The 20,701-nt window shown below is 43.8% G+C and overlaps 1 protein-coding gene across 1 annotated transcript in view; it reads right to left on the bottom strand.

The window, feature by feature from the left end:
- lingo2 (leucine rich repeat and Ig domain containing 2) overlaps positions 1-18,529 on the bottom strand; it is a 259,340-nt gene extending 240,811 nt beyond the window's left edge. Inside the window, exon 1 of the mRNA XM_027162278.2 lies at positions 17,927-18,529. The gene's annotated coding sequence lies outside the window, so the exon portion shown is untranslated. The remainder of the gene's footprint in view (positions 1-17,926) is intronic.
- Between the last annotated feature and the right edge of the window lie 2,172 nt (positions 18,530-20,701).

Genomic DNA, 20,701 nt, shown 5'->3' with positions numbered 1-20,701 from the left:
TTTAGCTGAGGCTTCTTGCCCTCGGCGGGGCTCGACCAATCCTCTCGGCCGACTAAAGGAGAGAAAGAAGAGAAGACGAGAAGAAGGTGGAGGGTTTCCGTTCTTCCCGAGTGAGTCTTGGGCATCTGCTCCGGCCATCTGGGCTTCCGGCGAGCGAGAGAAAGAGAAAGTGATCGAGAAGCAAAGTGCTGAAGAGTGGAAGAAAGGAAATGTTTGCTCTTGCACAAGCCTAGCATTTCAGTGCTGCTCTTTAATGCCCTCTGAATCATAAATGTCACATTTTCCACTCAAGTAGGCATGGCGTCGAGAATAGGACTCGTTAAACAGACACGGCGAGATCAGGCTGTTCTACGGCGAGATGCTACGGAGCACTTAAGCCACTCGCGGCTGTTATGTCGTCTTACAGATTCTCAGGGCAAAAAGAATGAAACGTTAAAAATGTAAATCTCGTGTGTCGTCAGAGTTAACGCTCGATCTTGAGTCTGTGGAAATGAATCGTGACAGACGAGAAGCAGAAAAGCAAACGCTTGCTAACATCCGGGCGTCTTTCAAGCCTCATTTAATATTATCACAGCACAAGCTGGCTTATTGTCATGCACGACTCTCTGGCAGGCTTTTCTCAGACCAGACGAGACGTGAATCAAATGCCGTCTATGTTTCTTCTTCTTCTTCTTCTTTTTTTTTTTTTTTTTTGCATAATGCCATTTATCTGGCTCCATGAATCATCAATGATTTTTCCCAGTTCTCTCTCTCTCTCTCTCTCTCTCTCTCTCTCTCTCTCTCTCTCTTTCTCTCTCTCTCTCTCTCTCTCATTCTCTCTCTCTCTCTCTCTCTCTCAGGAGCCAGAACTTACTGAGAGAATCGAGGAGCCGTTTATTAAGTGAAGGAGTCGTCAGTGTCGACTTCGTGGTGACATCATCACACCATCCTGTTGTGGATTATTTTACTGTAACCCCTTTGTTACATAATAAAAACAAACAAACAAACAAACAAACAAATAGAGAAATAAATAAATAAATAAATAAATAAATAAATAAATAAATAAATAAATAAATAAATAAAGCTTTTCATATACACATTTATATTCTCTCTTCTGTCCTCGGTCATCTTCAGAGCATCCTCGCTACCAAACACCACAAAAAAAAACTATAACTTAGTGTGTTTGTGTGTGTGTGTGTGTGTGTGTGTGTGTGTGTGTGTGTGTGTGTGTGTGTGTGTGTGTGTGTGTGTGTGTGTGTGTTATCCAAGAGACATCAGCTTAGAGACAAATGGAGATAATGACATGGGGACTCAGACAAAAATAGATAGATAGATAGATAGATAGATAGATAGATAGATAGATAGATAGATAGATAGATAGATAGATAGATAGATAGATAGATAGATAGATAGATAGATAGATAGATAGATAGATAGACCTTATAAATGTAGCCTTGAACCAAATGCCACTGAACACAGTCTTTGAGCTGGCATTGATCCGATGGCAGGCGCATCTGAGCCATAAATAATTCATATCCGCTTTTTAAAAAGAGGTGTTTTAGGGTCCAACTGATAGAAATGTTAGTGTGTTCTGTGACATGTGTGTGTGTGTGTGTGTGTGTGTGTGTGTGTGTGTGTGTGTGTGTGTGTGTGTGTATGTGTGTATGTGTGAGGAAGCTCTTGGTTAATGGCTTTCATCTCCATGAGCTCTAATTGACCGGACGACGTACATCTGAAATCCCAGAGAGACCCAAGAACACAGCTCATGCACCACAATGCCTGTTCTGTCCGTTTGTACGGAGGAGCATCCCGAAGAACCTTATAAAAAAATCTTCTCTTCTGTATTCTGGTTCATCAGGAGAGCTCAGAGACGAGCTGTTACTCTGATACTCCGTTACTCTGTTATTCACCGGTGTTCCTACGTTTCTTCAGAACACCATCGCTCTTTTACTAGCATGTAACTTGAACAACAGACACCTCAGGGAGCGCTAAAAACACACTCCTGCTCCGGCATGATGCAGTTTTCCAACCTGGTGCTCAGAAGCAGATATTTTCAGCCGTGTTCAGTGCAGAGGAGGGAGTTGGGAAACGTGTTGGCTACAGATTTAACAGCTCTTACTAATTACTGCACAAGAGCTCAGTCAGTACAGCAGACATAAAGCTAGCAAGAAACAGTGGAGAAACAGGTATTTATATATGATGTGTTTCTGATGCTTGAAGGTGAATATGTTTAAGATTTCTGTTTGTAAGTCATCCATTGTCTAGATTCAAAGATGTAACACTAAACAGATCTTTACGATGTGCTGTCATGGTGCCGAGAGTGTTTCTGTTGTAAATGACAACATTCTGGGTGTCATTTTTGGATTATTGTCATCCTGAAATGTGATTAAACTGTTAAAGCGAGGTTTCGTGACCGCGGAAAAGACAAAAAGACTGTAAAGATTGTAGTATTTTCATTTAAAATTTTCAAATTCCAAATAAAATCGTAATGAAAAAACAACAAAGAAACAAAAATATATATTTTACATAATATAATTAATATGATATATTTTACAAAACATTGTTTAAACATTTAATAGTCAACATTTTTTTTTATTTTCTTGCAAGAGCAAAAACCTGTAAAATATGTAAAACATGATAAAAAATAATAATAATGATAATGAAGTGTATGTTTGAGTTTGGAGGTACTTTATGTACTGTAGGTCTCACTGTGAGGGCGGGACTTTGTAAGAATGGGTGGGGATTTGTGGAAGGTGGGTGTGGCCAAGGTGTAAAAATCGATCATTCCTACTGTAAAATCCCTTTATTTAGACCTAATTTTAGATAATAATAATAATAATAATAATAATAATAATAATAATAATAATAATAATAATAATAATAATAATATATTAATGTAACTTTTTGTCTTTTCATTTATTACCGAACGTTTGAGAAGATCTCCATCTCTGTTTATTTGTTTTACATTTGATAGCAAAGAAAAAAAATATCTATCTATCTATCTATCTATCTATCTATCTATCTATCTATCTATCTATCTATCTATCTATCTATCTATCTATCTATCTATCTATCTATCTATTCTATTTGCTTGCTTGCTTGTTTATTTATTTATTTATTTATTTATTTGTTTGTTTGTTTGTTTGTTTGCTTGCTTGTTCGTTTGTTTATTTATTTAATCATCCCCTATCTATCTATCTATCTATCTATCTATCTATCTATCTATCTATCTATCTATCTATCTATTTTAGTTTTAGGGTTTTTTTGTGGTTAAGGGTGATAAGACATCTTTGTTGCCTCTACTAAAGTAAAATAAAAAAAAAAACACCAGACAAAGAGATTACACAATCCGCTCACGGTGCTCATGTAGTGTGTAACCTTATTCTGAATCCCAGGAACTTTCCCTGAATAAATACCGACATGAATCTACTGTAAATCTAACACTTTACATCTTCACCCAAAGACCTGCTGTTCTTCATCTACTGTACTTCACTCCTTTGTGACCCCTGAAGTCCAGAGTGTGACAGTCACCATGTCACGTGAGCACTGAAACGCATCCTCAAGGTCACCTACATCTCTGTAGGATGAAATACGATTCCTCCTCGCACGTCTTCCCGTCGCTGACGTTGACGGATGGATGTTTCCACCTTCTGTCTTTAAACACAAACACAACACATCCTTTGCTCTACATATTCGACTTGTCAGATGGAATTACAGCGACGTATTAATAGAAGGGAAAGGCAGCGTAGGTGTGTCGCTCGCAATCGCCGCGGAATTGAATGGAATCGGAGCACAAGTGCGTTCACTCCGTCTCTCTCCCACACATTCAACATCCCCATGCGTACATCGCTCGCGCGGTCTTGTTGGCACTCATTAAATAAATTTTTTCTCAGAATTAACTGAACCGTGCTCTCTCTCTCTCTCTCTCTCTCTCTCTCTCTCTCTCTCTCTCTCTCTCTCCCTCTCTCTCTCTCTCTCATCTCCACGCCTGGAGGAGCCACGAGTGCCTCAGTTTAAAATTCACATCATGCCAGACGACCACCTGGATCGAAATCAAATCATATTTTTCAATATCTGACCACCTCCAGTACTCCGGGCTGCAGGACGAATCTCAAAGCTACTCGACATCCAATTAAACGAGTTAAAAATCCGCTTTTTCCGTTTCTTTCCTTTGGGATAGTTTCCCACTAAAACCTTTACAGATTTTTTAAAGCCAATAAATGTCATTAATCTGTACTAAGCATTATTATGCATCATGTTTTTTAGACTTAGGGCTGTTACGGAAAACAAAATCACGAACGCAATCAAAAATGTTCACATGATCATGTAAAGAAAATACTGCGTGAAAATATGAAGGGATTATAAAATAAAATCCAGTGTGAGACATAAAAAAGTGACTCCTGTATGAAAACCACACTAAAAATACTCTCTCTAAGCCAACGTGACATAAACCTACATAAGCAGACGTAAAGGTTCACGGCAACGATTTCTGACGGATATGACGGATATTTGTGATGTTTCTGTGACATTGTGTTTTTCATTCAGAACAAAAAAAGCACACAATCCTGTAATATTGTCGTAATAGTGTCATAACGTTGTTATAACGTTGTAATGAATGACTTGTATACAGAAATACTTCCAAGAGCCGGAGGAAACGAATTATAAGTGTAATGAATGTTATAACCTATCAAGTCACGTGCATGACATTTGCATGACATAAGCCTGAAAATTGTTTTAACAAAATAACAAATGATTTGTTTTGACTCAAGTGTCAAAAATATCAAGCGATACTTATTAGAATACCGATTCAGACTTTTGCTAGTTGTAATGAAATGCTTACGTAGGTCTTATGTAGTCTTATAAAACATTATTCTAATTCACGGACAGATACAATTTGTGTTACATACATAAAAATCAACAAAATCTGACTTTATATGAGATGTCACCTTATAGATTGGTAATGGTGGTTAGTTCGTAATGTACCGTGATGCTTATGTGGCTGTTATGTAGCCTTATAAGCACTGGTCTAATTCAGAGACATAAAATAGCATTGTGTAGAAAACAAATTATATAGAGCAACAAAAGCACATTGACAAAAGCTGGCTTTTTATCCGGACGTTAATGTCAGTTGTCATGAAATGCTTATGCAGGTGTTATGTCGGCTTATAAGCACTGTTGACGATTTGTGCTTTTCTTATGTTACTGCCTGTATATCTGACTCAGGGCTGACTGTCATCTTGTTGTGTTGACAGTTGAGCCCTTTATCAGTGACAATGACACTGAAGTCGGAGAGAAATCAGTGCTTTCTATAAAAAGCCACACACACACACACACACACACACACACACACACACACACACACACACACACACACACACACACACCCATGGGCAGATGACAGAATGCCAGCTCTACGTCTGCGGCAGTTTGATAAGAGCCACTGTCTCTGCTCGCCCTCTGAAAGGCCACGTTCTGACCACAGCTCTCACGTGGCGACACGCTGACAGCCCGTGGCACCGTTATCCCGTCTGTCCGCCGTCGTCCCGTCAGCACCACGCCTATGGGCCCGGAGTCGCTCTCACACTCTCGCGCTCGCTCGGATGCACTTCCGCTGATTTATAATCCAGCTCCGTGATGCCATCCAAGGCTAGGAATTACATATGTTGACAATGAGAGCGGTGCTTGCTCACAACGAGGTAAAGGTCATCATTCAGATGCTCTGGCTTTGTTCAGACGTCCTTACAGACAAACAGCAGATTAACGTCCACCCTGCATCCCGCTTTCCATCAGAAAGCAGGCGGCGTGCGTAGATTATAAAAGGCAGCGGCGCGTGTCTCTGAGTGTTACAGAAGGGAAGATGACAAACATCTCTACATCTACAACCATCTCTGACTCGACCGTTTGCTTGATGAGATTTTGCTCGTGTGTCAGACTTTAAACGACGATCACGATTCGGCGATTAGAGACATTCAGATTAATTATGATTAAGTTCTTTTAATTAGCACAAAAATTACATGTTGCCATTTTTTATTTTTTTTTTATTAATCCTTCCATTCAGACCCGAGGAAGGAACTCGTTTATTAGTTAGCATGTTTGTTCTCCCTTCATTCCACTTGTTCTTTTTTCCTTCCTTCTTTCTTTCTTTCCTTTCTTTCTTCTTTCACTTACTGAATCATCTTCAGATTTTTTATGCCTCTTTTCCACCGGAAAGAACCGGGTGCTGGTTCAGAGCTAGCGCTGGTGCTGGTTCAGTGTTGTTTCCACTGGTGAACCTTCTAAGAACCGGTTTGCCTTTCCACCGGCTAGAGACCATCACAGCGCCGAACGTGACGTCACTGTATACGTGTCACGTGTCCCAGCGACGTTAGCGCAGCAGCGACAAACACAAACACAACAACAATGGCGGATGTTGCTTTACTGTTAATGCTCATGGCTTTGCGAACCTACATTAACATCCAAACACGGCGAATAAAACGTGTACGTGCGGCTCCGTGTAATCTGTATAAACGGAGGTTGTGATCGATAAAGTACATAACGTTATTTTATCGTTAACACAGAAAAAACGTTAGCCTTAGCATGTAGCTACCTACTATCATGTGTGCTGATAATGTATCATATCGCGGTAAAGTAAAAGTGTATTAAACATTAGTATACTTAAGGTACATTATCAAATGCGCTAACAGTAGCCCCGCCCACAGCCCCGCCCACAGCTCCTGACGCAAGCGGTTCTTAAGTCTAGACCAGCGACGTTTTGGTGCTACTTAAGAACCACTTTTCCTGCTTCAGAGCCGGTGCTTTGGCGGTCGAAACAGAAAGAACTGGTTCTAAATTTGGCTCCGAACCTGCACTCGAACTGCCTCGGTGGTAAAAGGGGCATTTGATTCTTTATTCCCTATAAGTGTGTGTGTAATTGTTCACTTATTCCAAACATCACTCAGATATAAGGAAGTTTCTATTATAATATATTCGTCTGTTAGTCAGTTATTCCGTGAAGAACCCAGGAGAGGTATTTTACTGCAGTATGTGACAATATAGGCTTTCTGGGTTTTTTTTTTTTTTTTTTTTTTCCCTCCTGAATAAAAGATGTGTAATAAAACATCAGGAAAGCAGATGGTGTTTCGGCTCCATGATGTTCTTGTCACTCTGAAACTAATGCGATGCTCCAGAGAAATTTGGATTTTTTATTTTTTTTTTTTGGACTGAGAGGTTTGTAAAGACCACAGGACATCAGAATGCCACACAAGTGTTTTTTTTTTTTTTTTTGGTCTGAAGGTGATATTTTGTCCAATCAATTCAAATGAACACGCAGGTTTAAGCTTCTTTAACGTTTCTAAGGCATAGAGATTACTTTTAATTCTCCTACAGCTCACTTAGCTTTCTTCACTCTATCTTTGTTCAATATCAGTGATAGAACCTGAGCATCCAGACCGATCTGAGCTGCTGACTCGGATAAAAGATAGATAAACCAGCTAAATGGTTCACTCGATTCCCATAATAACACAAAATTTCCCAGCGATAATATTGAACACACCCTTCGATAAAATTCGGACAACCGGATCCTAAACACCAGGCTTGACGTGAACAACTGAATCACTGGAAAAATAAAGGTGTTAGAAGACTAGCGTGAAACATCACCTGAGCCTTGGATAGATGTACGGCTAGAAGATGCTAATCTGATCTGCTTTAGCTTGCATATCTCACAACTTTCAATGCATCGTTGCACCATCATCACCATTTGTGATTAGAAAGAAGCCTATTGTTTTACTGCTTTCCAGTTCAGATTAGCGTGAGTTAGAGGTTGGTTGTTAAACCCCATGAACATTATTTGGGTCAAAGATTAGCATCAGTGATTAATAGTGAAATGATGCTAATCTAACAAACACCCGAGTTGTCAGAGTAAGCATGAAAGTTTCAGGAATTCATTCATTCATTCATTCATTCGTTCATCTTCTACCGCTTACCCGAACTTCTCGGGTCACAGGGAGCCTGTGCCTATCTCAGGCGTCATCGGGCATCGAGGCAGGATACACCCTGGACGGAGTGCCAACCCATCACAGGGCACACACACACTCTCATTCACTCACACACTCCGGACAATTTTCCAGAGATGCCAATCAACCTACCATGCATGTCTTTGGACCGGGGGAGGAAACCGGAGTACCCGGAGGAAACCCCCGAGGCATGGGGAGAACATGCAAACTCCACACACACAAGGCGGAGGCGGGAATCGAACCCCAACCCTGGTGGTGTGAGGCGAACGTGCTAGCCACTAAGCCACCGTGCCCTCAGTTTCAGGAATTCTTTATCATTAAATACCCTTGTCATTAAATATCAGTACACAAATCTGAATATCGGAGTGGAATTCAATTAACACTCCAACAATTTGTAACTACATCCAGTGAAGAACAGCACCATCAAACTGACTTGAAGGATTTGGTTGGAATGTACAGAAAGAATTCTTCAGCCAAAGTATGTGAATTGATGTAATGTGTAATCTTTCCCAGCAGGATCATGTCACCAGATCAAACACCAGATAGAATGCTTAAGGCAAGGTTTCATTCTTCCTCCCTGTTGCTTCTTGATGTCCACCGCATTGCTCAAAGCCTTCACAATAGTCCATCAGTGTCTATTACTGAAGTTCACCCCAGAGTTGTTTGGAATGCTAGGAGTCAGGTTTACTCCTGATCCACCCTCCAGTGAACATCTTGTTATGGTGTTAACCGCATCATCTGCCCACAATGCCCTATTCCATTCACACCAATCACCAGTCTCACCTCATGAATCACCTCCCATGCTGACTTTCCATACTTTACTACTCAAGCAACATCCTTCTTGGTGTGAATCCACACTGCTCAAAGCCTTCACACTAGGCATACACAGGCATATAGCCTGTACTGCGTAGCCCTCCCTTCACAGATGTGTCAGGTCGCATACCGTTGGAATACTGTCTCCTTATTGGCTAAAGAGCTGTAAAGGTCCCGGATCATGAAATCGCTACTGGAGGGAGCAATTGTCAGTCAAACGGAGGGTGTCCCACCTAGGATGGAGAGACATCATTGGCTTCAGTCTAGTTTTATAAGCCTCCTAGGAGAAATGAGAGCCGAAACAAAGGACGGAAGTGAACTGCTGTTTACAGTTTTCAGTCAGAAACGTAATATTTGTGAGGCGAGCGAAGCGTTTTGGATTAAAAGACTTACATATTCCAGTTCCTTGGACTCTTGGGGATTTTTTACAAGCATTTGTTTTGGAAAATATTACCCCAGTGAAGAAAGGGACGCGTTTAAAGGTAAGTAAACAAACCGAACTAGCGCCGCCTAGTTCAGGTGACTATCAACTTGATTAAATTATTATGACGGCTGTAAATCATATTATGCTTTGTGTGTGGGCTTAATATAAATCCTGAGAGTCTAAGCTTTCAAACAATGTATAATTTAACCGTATATTTAGAAGATTTAATGCTTAAAAGCTACAACTAAGTTGATGCAGCCTCATCCCCTAGCGGTGGTGTGTCTTTGTCGGCACAGTGACCACAAAAGTGGTCCATCGATGTGTCCATCAGAGTCTATGACAAAAGATCTACCCAAAGTTGTTTGGACTTCGTGGAGTAAAATTCACTGCGATTCCCTGTTGATCCACCTTTCATACAGTCAGCATCTTGTTATGGTGTTAACTGTTTTATCTGCCCTCAATGACCTCCTTCATACAGTCAGCATCTTGTTATGGTGTTAACTGTTTTATCTGCCCTCAATGACCTCCTTCATACAGTCAGCATCTTGTTATGGTGTTAACTGTTTTATCTGCCCTCAATGACCTCCTTCATACAGTCAGCATCTTGTTATGGTGTTAACTGTTTTATCTGCCCTCAATGACCTCCTTCATACAGTCAGCATCTTGTTATGGTGTTAACTGTTTTATCTGCCCTCAATGACCTCCTTCATACAGTCAGCATCTTGTTATGGTGTTAACTGTTTTATCTGCCCTCAATGACCTCCTTCATACAGTCAGCATCTTGTTATGGTGTTAACTGTTTTATCTGCCCTCAATGACCTCCTTCATACAGTCAGCATCTTGTTATGGTGTTAACTGTTTTATCTGCCCTCAATGACCTCCTTCATACAGTCAGCATCTTGTTATGGTGTTAACTGTTTTATCTGCCCTCAGTGACCTCCTTCATACAGTCAGCATCTTGTTATGGTGTTAACTGTTTTATCTGCCCTCAGTGACCTCCTTCATACACACCAATCACACTGGTCTCCACTCAGGATCCACCTCCAACCTTGAGCTTCCCCACCTGCGAGTTTGGTCCCCTCCCAGATCCATGCGTAGGTTTAAAGCAAAACTCTTACCTTTTGTTTAGAAAAAAAAGGCTCTGCTTTACGCACAGGGTTTTGTTTTTGACCAAGCACTGAGATTCCTTCTTTTAATGGAGAGTCCTTGACTTGCCCAAAGCACACAGAGAAATCAATTTGGTCTGATGGAGCCTTGAGCAGGGCGGAGATAACCGACGAAGATTCCTCTCTGAAGCGAAGTGATCGGGGCCTTGTTTTGTATTTATAGGAATTATGAATATGAATCGCACTTGCCGAAATGTTGGAAAAGCCTGGAACGGATAAAGCGCCACGAGAAATGATCGTCTCATGTGAAGCCCTCGATTGGTTTTGAAGTATTTGTATTCCTACACACTGGGGAATGCTCTGAAACTTCAGCCGAGTTTTAATAAGAGCATCATTGCTGCCTTTAGGATATCTTAGCTAAGACTAAACGTTCAAGTGCAATATCTGTCTGAATAGACTTAAAAATAAACACGCTTCATCTTTCCACGCCCGGAAGGAACAGACTCAAATCCTTGGTCAACAAATTTGTGGGTATTAAATATTAAGGTCAGAAAGTTTACCTGGTTACAAGGATGAACTTCTGAAGCCTGAGACTTGATGAAACTGTCAGGTATGATATGGTTCTGTCTCTGCTCCTGTCCCCTCATTGGTCAGTTCCATGATCACTGTTCTCTCTTTAGATCTGTTTAGATTCTCTGTTTAAACCCTGATTTGTCTCGTTCTGATTAAAACTGTGCATTTCTGAGCATTGCTTCGATTTTGTTTTACTCACTAATTATCCTGTTTGATGATTATAAATTAAATTTAATCGCCTGTAATTTGACACCGACTGAAGATTCTAACAACGATTATTGAATAATTCTCAATTGCTTCCTGCTTCTAACCACCACATGTTACAGAAGACATCATCATAACTAGACAAAAACTAGACAAAAAATTATACAAGTTATACTTCTTCTTCTTCTTCTTCTTCTTCTTCTTCTTCTTGGCGGGCTGCGGAGGCGGGCGGCGGCAGGAGGCGGCGGCGGATGCGGCGGAGGCGGAGAGGCGGCGGCGGGGCGGGCGGAGGCGGCGGCGGCGGCGGCGGCGGCAGGCGGCGGCAGAGGCGGCGGCGGCGGCGGCGGCGGCGGAGGCGGCGGCGGCAGGGGGCGGCGGCGGCGGCGGCGGCGGCGGCGGCGCCGGCAGGGCGGCGGCGGAGGCTGCTGGCAGCGGCGCCGGTCGAGGCGGCGGCAGAGGCGGCGGCGGGCGGCAGGGGCGGCGGCGGCGGCGGCGGCGGCGGCGGCGGCGGCGGCGGCGGCGGCAGAGCGGCGGGGGCGGACAGGAGAGGCGGGGGCGGCTGCAGAGGCGGCGCGAGCGGCGGCAGAGCGGCGGGGGCGGGACAGGAGAGGCGGGGGCGGCGGCAGAGGCGGCGGAGCAGAGGCGGCAGAGGCGGCGGCGGAGAGGCGGCGGCGGGGGCGGAGGCGCGAGGAAGAGGCGGCGAAGGGGGAGGGACAGGAGAGGCGGAGGAGGAGAGCAGAGAGGAGGCGGAGGCGGAGGAGGAGGCGGCGGAAGGAGGCGGAGGAGGAGGAAGAGGAGGAGAGAGGAGGAGGAGGAGGAGGAGTCGGCGGAGGAGGCGGCAGATGCAGCTGCTTTACGGATGAGATGCAGGCGACAGATAGTCTGAGATGAATCTTCGTCATATCTTGCATGCGTATAGCAGTCTTCTGTTTCTTCTTATGTCATTCTTCTTCTTCTTCTTCATCATCATCATCATCATCATCATCATCATCATCATCTTCTTCTTCTTCTTCTTCTTCTTCTTCTTCTTCTTCTTCTTCTTCTTCTTCTTCTTCTTCATATTCTTCTTCATATTCTTATTATTCCACATAAATAGCAAACAAATGTGACTTTTTATAGCCTAATACTGTAAGTGAAAGAAAGTCCTACTTACAAATAAAAAAGAACGGTTGCGAGATAAATAATTGCGATTGCATGATGTTATGTCAGAATTGCGAGATTTTAGCAAATACGGTTAAAAAAAAAAAGTCACTCTTTCACATCTCTTACATATTTGAAAGACAATAAGTCACAGTTGCATGATATGTCAGAATTATGTGATTAAATATTGTAATGGTGATGAAATGTTTTCTCATACAGAAGCTTTCGTTACAAATAAACAAACCTATTCAAACAGGGACACGTCTAAAAGCAAAGGCACATCTACTGTATCCCAAGCTAATATTGTCTAATTCATAAGATTAACGCTCATTCCGTCGCTCGGTGGTTTTTGCAGACGTCAGTTCTCACTGACATGAAATGGTTGATTGGATTTCCAAAGACGACATGAATAAAGAAAGCATTTAAGAGCAAAAGCCTCAAAGAGAAAATCTCCTAGGATTCCATCAGCAAGCTCTGCTAGTCGGTTCAAATTAGATCTATTTTCTCTTATTTATCTCGGCAGTCATTAGAGTCGAGGCGGTCATTAGAAGAAGCCCTTGCCAAGCCAACATCACCCTGATACACACTAATGATCTGATCGGCAAAGCTCACAGTGCCAAGCCCTGCGTCAGAACCTTCCAGACACCAGCGCAATGGTGAAAAGGAACATTGTCCTAAAAACGTCGCAAGCCAACGTGAACAGGCAAGTGAGAGCTGACTGATTACGTCAGCCTCTTAATAGACACGTCAAATGCCTGCGAGCTGCGGGTCTAGCCAGTGAAGACCTCACATCCTGGAAATGCATGCAGTATTTACGCAGTGTGATTTTGTTAAAAAGAAGCTCATCTGTTTAGAATTGTTCATTTTGAACGGAAAATCGATGACAGTGTGTGCGACCTTGTTCATGTCGTGTTACGGATAAACTTGTTAACTCTAGCGCATGTTCAATTTCAGAATGACGGTACAGATTTTTGCCGTGTGAAGCCAGGACAGCGGCGGTTTATGGCAATGTACGGCGAGTGTTCTCCATCAGTACAGTGTACGGCGAGCGTTCTCCATCAGTACAGTGTACGGCGAGCGTTCTCCAACAGTACAGTGTACGGCGAGCGTTCTCCAACAGTACAGTGTACGGCGAGTGTTCTCCAACAGTACAGTGTACGGCGAGCGTTCTCCAACAGTACAGTGTACGGCGAGCGTTCTCCAACAGTACAGTGTACGGCGAGCGTTCTCCAACAGTACAGTGTACGGCGAGCGTTCTACAACAGTACAGTGTACGGCGAGCGTTCTCCATCAGTACAGTGTACGGCGAGCGTTCTCCCACAGTACAGTGTACGGCGAGCGTTCTCCAACAGTACAGTGTACGGCGAGCGTTCTCCAACAGTACAGTGTACGGCGAGCGTTCTCCAACAGTACAGTGTACGGCGAGCGTTCTCCAACAGTACAGTGTACAGCGAGCGTTCTCCAACAGTGCAGTGTACGGCGAGCGTTCTCCAACAGTACAGTGTACGGCGAGCGTTCTCCAACAGTACAGTGTACGGCGAGCGTTCTCCATCAGTACAGTGTACGGCGAGCGTTCTCCAACAGTACAGTGTACGGCGAGCGTTCTCCAACAGTACAGTGTACGGCGAGCGTTCTCCAACAGTACAGTGTACGGCGAGCGTTCTCCATCAGTACAGTGTACGGCGAGCGTTCTCCAACAGTACAGTGTACGGCGAGCGTTCTCCAACAGTACAGTGTACGGCGAGCGTTCTCCAACAGTACAGTGTACGGCGAGCGTTCTCCAACAGTACAGTGTACGGCGAGCGTTCTCCAACAGTACAGTGTACGGCGAGCGTTCTCCAACAGTACAGTGTACGGCGAGCGTTCTCCAACAGTACAGTGTACGGCGAGCGTTCTCCAACAGTACAGTGTACGGCGAGCGTTCTCCAACAGTACAGTGTAGGCGAGCGTTCTCCAACGCTCGCCATACCTCACTGAGTATTAGATGGATGCGACCTCCTCGACAAAAGTGTGTGTATTTCAGCATGACAGTGTGTGTATTTCTACATTTCCTTATTTCCCAGCAATCTGCCTATGATTATTTTTTTAATTAATTAAAGAATCATCGATTTCACGTTGACAAAGTTAGTTCTTATTCTCACTTACGTTAGAGCAGCTACAGTAAAATCAGCCTCTTTAATCAGCTTCTCGGCGTAAACTCCTCTGTCACGAAGACGCCACGAATCGTCATCTCTGAAAGTGACAAGGCTCTGACACTGAGACTCCTTATATACATGTTGCATCTGCGTCTCCTGACAGAAAACTTCCCCATGTCGTCCATTACACATGATTTTAAGTCATTTTATGTGGAGCATGTTTAAAATTTGAGCTGTACTGAATAAACTCATCCATCTTTGTCAAGCCTTATGTAATATGCTCCTGCTGAGCAAAGATGGCTTCTCCAGAACAGAGTATTAATGCATTAAGAATGTTTAACTGTCTAATACATGCCTCATATCTCAAAAATCATAAAGCTTTGGTACATTTGTTCTTGAGAGATGTGGAGATGTTCAGCTAAGAGGTTCCTCACCACATTACACTGATAAATCTCTCTCTCTCTCTCTCTCTCTCTCTCTCTCTCTCTCTCTCTCTCTCTCTCTCTCTCTCTCTCTCTCTCTCTCTCTCTCTCTCTCTCTCTCTCTCTCCCATCTCTCTCTGCAGCTGTTCTGCTAAAATCTGTTTAAAATGACCTTTCCTTCATCCAGAGGACAAACTGCACCTCCTTGTGGTGGAAGTCATGTGGAAGATCATCAGCTGTCGTTTCAGAAGAAGGCTTTAAGTGTCAAAAGGGAAGGAGTGTACTGTACATCTAAGGATCGGTGGAGTGTTTGACACGTCTGGATGCCGACACGAATAAAATATGGCCGACGGCCGAGGTATTTACCCGAGTGGTGGATAGGACGTGACATCTGTTCCGGACGTGCCCACTCATCCGCTTGTAAGATATTATGGTAAAATAATACGCTAAACTCTCTTAAGATTTTATAATCATTCTCATTTTACGCAACGCATCAATCACGGAAACATCTCACGTGTCAACTTTTCCCAGGTGCCTCACCAACAGGACACCGCGGCGCCATCTGTCGCAGCTGGGCACCATTCTTGGTTGATTTAGCCTAATGTAGCGTACGTCCTGTTTCACCTCTGGAAGCGGGAACCCTATCGTATCTCTAGCCGTACGTTTAACGACGATGGACGGATCGTCCGTCACTGGATATTCTTAGAGAATATCGTATACTGTACGGACGGAAGGATAATTAGTTAAAGTGGAACTCGATCTGTATTAACAAACCCAGCGGTGTTTCTCCTTACTCCTCTTTATCTGGACTCTCAGGAAGTCTTGACGATGCTTTGCTTTTTTTTTTTTGGCACATCGTACATCTGGAAACACGACCTGGTAAGAACACCGGTCTATCTTAGGTTCCACTTAGGTACTTTTTTGTAGGTTCCACTCAGTCTCACTCACTCATCTTCTACCGCTTATCCAAACTTCTCTGGTCACGGGGAGCCTGTGCCTATCTCAGGCGTCATCGGGCATCGAGGCAGGATACACCCTGGACGGAGTGCCAACCCATCACAGGGCACACACACACTCTCATTCACTCACACACTCACACACTACAGGCAATTTTCCAGAGATGCCAATCAACCTACCATGCATGTTTTTGGACCGGGGGAGGAAACCGGAGTACCCAGAGGAAACCCCTGAGGCACGGGGAGAACATGCAAACTCCACACACACGAGGCAGCGGTGGGAATCGAACCCCCAACCCTGGAGGTGTGAGACGAACGTGCTAACCTCTAAGCCACTAAAAAACTCTTTGTCTCTCAACCAACACATGCTGGTAGGTGGTGTGAGGAATCTACACTGACCCAAAGTGAATGTGTGTCGATGGTCCATTGGGTTGGACTGGTGTCCATTCATGATGTACAGTATTCCCACCTAGTTATTATACAGAAATAACCAGATACAGTCCCAGGTACAGGTTGAGGCCGATTGTAAACCGCGGTGAGGTAGCTGAGGTTGAGGAACTGGAATTCACACACCATGATCACACACTGGCATTTCAATATCATTATTTAATAAAACATCACATTTGTACAGTACGTTATTGCTCCAAATCTGACTCTATACCATTCCGCCTACAGAAATGTCCGGAATCTAAACTACAAATCCAAAGCCTCCGATGAAACGAGGCGTTACACAGACTTCCTCTTTGATTTGACTGATAGCACCGAAAAGTGAAAGGCAGGCTTTACGCCATCGTTCGACGCACAATAATATACTGTAGCAAAGAACCTCCCTTTTCCCGAAGAGACGGAAAAAAAGAAAAAGACAAAGAACAAATCGGGTCCGTTTGTCTAAAAAGTGAGGATGTCATCGATCGCCTTCTAAACCATGAAGGAATGCGTCTCTAAACGCGAGACCTCGCCTGAAACTAGAGCAGCTTCTACCCCAAAAAAACTCAACATCTATCGTGTGCCGCTGCCTTGGCTTTCAATAAATCATCACAAGGCTGAGAACTCACAGATCTCTGCCGTATCACACGCGGATGGGGGTCTCGGCAAGATAATATCTATCTCTGGGAAAATCCTGCTGCAGTACAGTGCGTAAGACAAAATCAAGAGAAACAGGACATTAAGGCTTCATAAGGGCCGCGACGTCTCGCTCGGATTTATGACTCGAATTAAACCCGTATCAGAAAACTACAAAGAAAGCCTTTATTCCCAGCTGCAGCCTCTGTAGGGTCCCTCAGTGAGTGCCTTATCAAGGGGAGCGCTGCACATCTACTGGCAAAGTCATCTAGTGGTCATTTATATGGATGCAAAAGAAAAAATCGCGGTCGTCGGCTTCATGCATTATTAAATTATAGTAAATATTTCAGCATGGACAGGATGTGCATGCCTTTGTGAATATTTCATCTCTCGCTCTTTTTTTTTTTTTTTTTTTTGAAGAGCGCAGTACTTGTCCGGTGCGGAGGACGAGGACGAGAGAAGGAGCTGCAGGACGCTCACACCCTGCCAGATGAGCGTGTCCTTCAGCCGGATAGGAGATGCACACACACACACACACACACACACACACACACACACACACACACACACACACACTCGTCTTAGTGCCGGTCACAAACAGTACGGACACGCCTCTGTCAAAACCTGCTATCCAGAGTTTTATCGATTTCAGCCCACTCTCACTCTCACAATGTAAAGGTAGGAAATGCATGGCTTAGATGAAGGAGGGATGCTGGAGAGATAAGGAATGTCATCTGGCAACGCATCAGGAGGCGAAGTGATTAATATCCCGACATGAATACATGACCGACTTCATTTTTACTCTTCGCGGAGAAGAAGAGGAGCGACGGAGAGATAATCAGCCTCGGATCAAATTCATTATGAGCAAAAAAAAAAAAAAAACAAGAAAGAAAATAAAGGTAAAGATGTCACGTATTAAACTTCGATCACTTTGCTTATGCAATAAGAACAGGACGAGCTCCTTCGGCTCAGATCGTATTCCACTCCCTCGGATATCTTGTGTTCTTTCCTCGGTGCTCGAATCACAGCTTTATCAACACGCACAAACACACACACACACCACACACACACACACAGACACACACACACACCACACACACACTAATCACCGATGATCTTACCTGCAGAAGCTTTTCCGAGGTTCCACACAACATCCAAAGCCAGGATGAAAAGCATCAGTGCTCTGGCTAAAAGTCTTCTGAGATCCGCTCTCGATCGTGTCTAATGGGTAAAATCCTGCTTTTGTGTCCTCTTTAAGATCGTGTGGTGAATCTTTCCCCTTGTCCGTCTGCTGTATTCCGTGATGTTCTTTGAAGATTCGAATGAAGGAGAGATAAAAAGAGGAAAAAAAGGACCGAGAAGGGTAAAGAGAGAGAGAGAGAAATGAGGAAAGAGAGAGAGAGAGCGGTCCTCTGTGATGCGCTCGTCAGTGGCTAGAAGCAGCGCTGGCGTTCCTGCCTCGAAGGATCCTGCCGCGCCGCGTTCTGTTCATCCCCCGCTCGCATCCTGTATAACTTCAGGACGAGGAACACACACACACACACACACACACACACACACATACACTCACACACTCCACAGATGCACAGTATCCACAAGGCGAGGTGTTGTTTTTACAGGAAATAATCCTCACAGTTGTCCTTGTCCTCGTCTGCTTGCCGGTGTTCTGTAAAAATTCTCCCTTTTCTCTTAGACGCCGGGAGATGGGAGAGATCGGAGTAGGGAAAGAGGAGTGCTTATATGATCTATATATCTCGAGATCTCTATGCTCTATATCTATGTCACTCCCTGATCTTGATCTCATGCAAGCTTTCACATGCACATCCCCGCCCTCCTTCTCCTCTTCACGGCTATTCTCTTCCTCTCTCACTCTCTCTTGCTCTATCTGTACTTCTCTCACTCTCTCTCGCTCTGTCGTTATTAGTTCGAGCGTGTATAGTAGAATGATGAGAAGAGAGATGAGTAGGGTAGAGGACGAACAGAAAGAGAGAGAGCGAGGGAGAATTATAGAGAGAGAGGGAGAGAGCGAGAGAGCTAGAAAGAGAGAGGAGAGAGGAAACGCGATAGAGATATAGATTGAGCTGATATAAATTATAGAGATAGGAGAGAGAAGTAGAGATATAGTGATATGATATATATCTATATAATATACGATATAGAGATACTATGAGTATAGAGAAGTAGATGCTAGAGCATCTAAAGACCAGATACAATATCTGAGTGAGTATAACTATATAAAGCAAAGAAAAAGTACATAACAATCACTATCAGTGAGTATACAGCATATCACAAAAAAGAGAGAAAAACGACAGAGATACAGAGAGCGAAGAGAAAGAGAGCGACATGAGATCCACCCTCTCTCTCTCTCCCACACCCTGTCTCTTGCTCTTTCTCTCCCTGTCTCACACTTTGTCTCTATCTCTCTTGCTCTGTCTCTTTCTCTCTCTCTCTCTCTCTCTCTGTCAATTAACAGCTTCAGCATTCTCCGGCTGGGTGTAAGATAAGCGCCCTCAGCCCACACTTTCTAAGCTTCCTAAGGGACCACAATGTTGTTGGGATGATTATGTTGCAGAATTCACTAGTCAGCGATTTGAACAGAAAAGCCTAGATCAGGTGTCATCAAGCAGGCTGGATGCAGGATGGAGCGATTCAGAGCGTTTCAGAGGAGTGAACATGAAAATAATCCTCTACTTTAATCCCTGTAGTTTGTAACCAGCTTCTGGAGCAGATGTTCAGCCAATCACACGCAGTTCTATCAGTTAATGAGCTGAAGGTTGCCGGACAAAGACGTGATGTTTACTACAGCGTGTCATCTGTTACGAAACAAACCGTTACATAATATAATCATTCCATATCGTGGTAGGACAGACGCCGGTCTCCAGATGTTGTGAGACTTGTGCACATAAGTGATGCTAAATATGGACTTGGACTTAACCGTGTTTGTTAAAATTCGACTTGGTCCAATTAGGATTCGCTGGTTCTTGATCTTGTTTTCTTTTAGGCATCATATTGACCTGAAGACATGATCTTAAAGCGATCTCAGCTAGTCCTAGTCTTGGGCTAATGGTTGAAAGGTCGCTGCTGTCACCATTGAGTACATTTTAGTTCAGTTGTGGGGTAACAGTGGCTTAGTGGGTAGTATGTTTGCCTCACACATCTGGGGTTGGGGGGGATCATATTACGTGTAACCCTAACCCTAACATTTTGTGTTTGAATGCTCTTCATGTGCTTCAGAACTGCTTCCTTTCCCAAGATGAAGATGATTTGAATCTCTGAATTGTTCTTGGCTTGTATACCGTCGTGTCCTGCAAGGTGTCCCCCGTCTTCTGCCCCGTGTACCCCCGAGATAGGCTCCGGGTTCACCAGCAACCCTGTGTAGAATGAGTACCACGGAAAAGGGATGGATGGATGGAATAATATCAAAGAAAAAAACTAGAAATACACATATTTATGAAAGAGAGGTGCAACCTTTCGTTCGTTAGCGTTCTCGTCTCACTCACAGTCGTTGCTAAGCCACGCCCCTGCCATACAAACGTCCGTACGTAATAATTTTTAATTTGAGAGAAAGATGCAGAGAGCAAGAGAGAGAGAGAGAGAGAGAGAGAGAGAGAGAGAGAGAGAGAGAGAGAGAGAGAGAGAGATGGAGTGTGTCATTCTTATTAGCATGCATTGAAGATTTCATCTTAGAGAACTTCCATTGCTCAAGAAACAACGGTTAGCATCAGATTTTAGCCAGCTGCCAGGGCTAATTGAAGAGGTCAGTGAAAACAGAACTAGCAGGCAGATTGCTAGCGTATCACACAGGCTAATATTGCGCATACTGAACAGCAGTGATAATTAGCTGTAAGCAAAAATCTCCCCAAATCCCCCATCGCTTGTAGCACAGCTGCACGGAG

This window comes from Tachysurus fulvidraco, chromosome 17 (assembly GCF_022655615.1).
Source record: "Tachysurus fulvidraco isolate hzauxx_2018 chromosome 17, HZAU_PFXX_2.0, whole genome shotgun sequence".
Taxonomy (NCBI): domain Eukaryota; kingdom Metazoa; phylum Chordata; class Actinopteri; order Siluriformes; family Bagridae; genus Tachysurus; species Tachysurus fulvidraco.
The sequence above is the reverse complement of the archived record's forward strand: the minus strand, read 5'-3'. Positions and strand labels throughout refer to the sequence as shown.